Source organism: Lycium ferocissimum, chromosome 10, assembly GCF_029784015.1.
Source record: "Lycium ferocissimum isolate CSIRO_LF1 chromosome 10, AGI_CSIRO_Lferr_CH_V1, whole genome shotgun sequence".
NCBI classification, from domain to species: Eukaryota; Viridiplantae; Streptophyta; class Magnoliopsida; order Solanales; family Solanaceae; genus Lycium; species Lycium ferocissimum.
In genome coordinates, this window is record NC_081351.1 from 66,309,061 (window position 1) to 66,313,889 (window position 4,829).

Genomic DNA, 4,829 nt, shown 5'->3' on the forward strand with positions numbered 1-4,829 from the left:
AAAATCATTTGAAGCCTTTTTGGAAAGATCATTTGTAAATTTCTTCATAAATAATTTTTTTTAAAGAAAACTCTTTCCAGACCAAATAGCCAATTTTCCATTTTCTTCTCAAAATTTCCAAGTTAATAAAGTCAATCTAAAAGACTCAACATTCCAACTACTATTTTTTTTTTTTTGTAAAAAAAAAAAATAAAGATTGTTTCCTTTGCCCATTTTAGAAAAAAAGAAAGTTATTTTTCTTTATCTTTTTGTTGGGTCTAAGTTTTAAAAAAGTGTTCGGGTTCCTATCACGCCTAGCGATATCACACATCGTTTGCCTAATTTCAACTAAGTCCTAACCATATGAGTTTCAATAGCACAAGTATCTTTACAAATACTTGCAAAACACAAATACAAGGAAAATAAACCATAATGGACTGGTGGGCCTACCAAGTCACCCATTTAACCATTTTCACCCATGGTCGGGGCTTCAATTTCTGGATTCAGATACGATAATACGAAGTTTTGGTCCTTAGGCCCAATGAAACGGCTTATATGTGTTTTTCGCCCAATTGGGCCCGAGTCACACGAGTTCATACAAAGGAGAGGGTAAAAAGAAAATAAAGGTTAGAGGGGATCTATACTTAACTGTTACACCTCGTATCTTAGAACTAAGGTTAGACTCATATCATTAGAGTTTTAGTGACAAAATTGAAGGTTTGAACGTTTTGCGAAAATGGTTGATAAGCCTACTTCGGGCAGTGATAACTCCTTGATTAGTTGGGAATTTGGGAAAGTACCCTCAATGAAAGTTGTAGTACGTAAAAATAGCTTTCTAACGATATAAGGACCAGGCCAATCAGAGATCGGACCAAGGAGATATGATCGTCTCAATATGGCTAATAGTAAGGCGTTTAAAAGTCTATAGAATCGGCTAAGTTTTGATACGTCGCTCTTCCGCCGAATTTCGTGAAAATCTGTTGGGAATTTGAGGAAACTTAAAACATAAAAGTTGTAGCCCTTTGAAATAGATTTTCAACAGTATATTATGAGCCTTGAACAGATCTATGTACAAGAAGTTATACCTATTTTACCGAACACTGTACAGAACCGATACGTGTCGCGCGTGTGGGCGCGTGCGGGCGCGTGCGAGCTCGTACGATGGCTCCGCATCGCACAATCTGAATATTGAACTGCAGGATGTCACGCGATGCCCGCGCATCGTGGACTCAACGCGCAAAAGGTCGGGTTTCGGGTCAAAAGTCGGGATTTCGCGTTTTAAGTTATATTTAAGCTTGGGGTTTATTTTCCTAACATCCCTAGTCACGAAAAGAGGGAACAAGTCCCAAGCCTCAAGAACCCTCCAAGTTTTATCATGATTCTAGGTTGAATTCAAGTCCCTAATCGCTTTCTAACTTGAAAAAACCCTTCTAATCCATAGAGAGTTATGATTGGAACATTATTGTTGGATGTGGAAACCCTAGAACCCAAATTCAAGAGGATTGAACGTCCAAAAGGTAATGTTTCACACTCTAATCATTCATAATAGTGAATTGATGAGTTTTGGGAGAATAGTAAAATGGGTTTAGTAAAGAGAATTACACTAACTATAGTAGGGTTTTGGATTGTTGACTTGAGATTGTTATAATGATATGGGTGATGGAGAATGATGTTAATTACACCTAATTGAGATTGTAGAATCACCTAGAAGTAACAAAATGGGAATTGGGTGAAGAAACACCATTAATGGAGATTGTGGAGCTTTATACCCACTAAGTGTTTGATAAAATGCTTAGATGACCAAAGTATGAATATTATCGCTAATGTAGAATCCCTTTGACTTGTATTGATATATATCAAAGTTGAAAGGGTTGACCAACATTGTATTATGCTCAAAGGATGGAATTAGGGTATGTGAGGCTAACTATCTACGTTAGTGGAATGTTCATGATTCTCCTACGCCTCATTCTTCATACTTGTCGATGGTTGACTCGAGTATCACGCTTTAGCCCTAGTTTTATGATATGTTGTAGAACTCGTTATCTTCTAGGGTTGCGATTCTGAGAATTTGTTCATGGTTGTCAATTTGAATATCATGAACTCAACACGTAATCTTTATAGACTTATGCATTGTTACCACGAGTCTCGATAGAAATTCAAAGATGCTCGAGAAACGGTCGGTGTTTTCGCTCAAAAGATGTCTATTTCGATTCAAAGATTGTTCATTGTTATTATGGTCTCAAATTCCTTATTAAGTAACCATAATTAAACATATGATTTTGCCCAAGGGCACAACACAAGCCACAGATACGCATACATGGCCGAGGCCATTGACCGACGCACTACTAGGCCGTAGCCATAGCGTGTATTTATTATCGGGCCGAGGCCCCACATATACAAACACGTATAATACATGATTCGTATACGCAGGTGAGTATTATATCTCTACTTCCTTGCTATTACAAGCATAAAGCACGCGCTATCGCTCGCTTCTCGCTCGTATTTTATCGTTTCCCGCTTGCTTTACATACCAAGATAATCCAAATGTGTCGATGTCCCTTTTATTGCTTAGGCTCGCATCTCGCGACGTGTGTAACGACATACAAAGTTGACGATCCGTGCCTACTTAGGAGTGTTCGTACGCCATCCGTGGTGAGCCCCGCTTCCTTCGGGGGCGATATCACCATGTGCAGCTTTACGCCTTTCTAGACAGCTTACCTTTTTGTATTCATTGCCGTAGGCTTCATAGACACAAGCCTCGACGCCGATACTTATTATGTTAGCCTTGTTGCGCTATTCAGCTTGTTTTGGTTTAATCCATGTTGGCTACGTTCGTATATTTCAAATTGTCTAAGTATTTCCGCATTATGATTTCGCCGTACCTTTAGTATATCAAAGACGTGTTTTGTTGTTTCCACATTCGGCCATGTTTTGATATCACATGTTGATCGAGCCAGCCATTGGTTCGCTCGGTCACATGCAAATAAAGACCGGTGCCGTGTTACGTCCAAAGTGCCTTGTGTTCTAGGGCGTGACATTAACGACTCATTTAATAAAGACTTTCATATGAATATCATTCAAACACAAATGCGTATACAAAATGCATATCAGATATATACACTGTTTAAACAGTCATGGTCCATCACAGTAAATGAAAGACATATATCGACAGGCCCAAATAGCAAAGAGAAAGTAACATGCAAGCACAAACGAGTTTAGCACAAAGAATGTAGAAAAAGAATGGATTGGCCCATGGTCATGAAAATGTACACATACTTATAATATACATCTAGTACACGCAATATACACCTTTTGTATACTTGGTATACATAAGGTATATATCCTCGCATCTTGATGTATACTCAATTATTTCAAATTTCAAGAAGGATAGAAGGGGAGAAGATTTAAGTAGGAAGTTGAATCATTCATTTGAAAAAAAAAAACTGATTATCACACAAAATACGCGCAGGTATACATGGATATACTTGATATACATAGAATATACACACTTCCTAAAACATTTATGATGTTCATCAAAGGGAAAAGTCAATCTACTACAAGCAACCTCAGTTTTCTATGGATTTCAAACACGTACACATTTCTCTTTTAACATCATAGTCATGGCTTAACTTCAGTAGGCAGGGTCTAGCTGAGAGATCAACACTTTTAGCATATGCAGGCACCAACAAAAGTAGTGACAAAATGATAAACATGAGAAGCTGAAAAATGAATTCAGTGGCACTCAAATAAGTTCAAATTTTCTAACATAAACTCATGGAGGATCAGACATGGGAACTCAAATTTGTTATGCACATAGTATAAGTGACACAGTTATCTCAAAGGGAAAAAGACGTAGGAGTATCATGAACTCAAGCAGGCACTATTTTTTCATCCATTTGTATTAAACTAATTTTTAACTAATGGAGATTGAATTGGTTATTCCGAAAAAGGGGAAGAGTTGCATAGATGGTTTTTACAGATTTGATGCACATCTTATCAATAAATGAAGGTGTTCACAAGATTCAGTCTTCCAACAAGTTTTAAAAGAGAAGTGAGACCCTTAAACAAGACATCTTAAGATTAATAGAACTGGCACAGACTCTTACACAAAGCAGAAACTCAACACTCAGGCAAATACATGGCATGACAAACATTTTTCTGAAATAAGGTTATCTCAGTTGTGTCATGACCCAATCCTGATAGGGCATGACGGGCCCCCGACTCATCGCAGCTGCAGCGAACCCCCTCGACATTCGCTCTATCAAAACCTCATTTTAAAAACTTTTAAGAACATAAAAAGTTTTTCAAAAAGAAATCATCTAAAATACATACTCTTTTAAAGTGCACAAAATGACTCAATCGACATCACTCGTCGATATCTCGACAAACATACCACAGACACTATTCGCAAAGTCTCTAACATATACAAAATACCATAACATAAGTACTTTGACTCGGCAACACTCCGAAAGAGACGGAGCTCACCAATCCAATAGCCTAGGAACATCCTATAGCCAAATGTCTTCACTCATCCGTATGCACCGCGCGGGCATGAAACGCAATGCGCCCTGTGCAAAGGGGACGGCGTACTAACAATGTACCGAGTATGTAAGGCAAACCGAAACAATATATCTCGACTTGATGATAAAAGAGTAATGTACTCAACCTCATTTCGTAAAATCAACTCGATAAACATGTACGTGCATATGAACTTTTGTGCCGCAAAGATATATATAATGCATGCCTTCACCCCGTGCGTACTTTCCCGGCATAATAGCATAATGGCTCATTCCTAGTAGCCCTTCGGCATCATAATCATCGTATACCAAACGATCGTGGTTTGTATATAA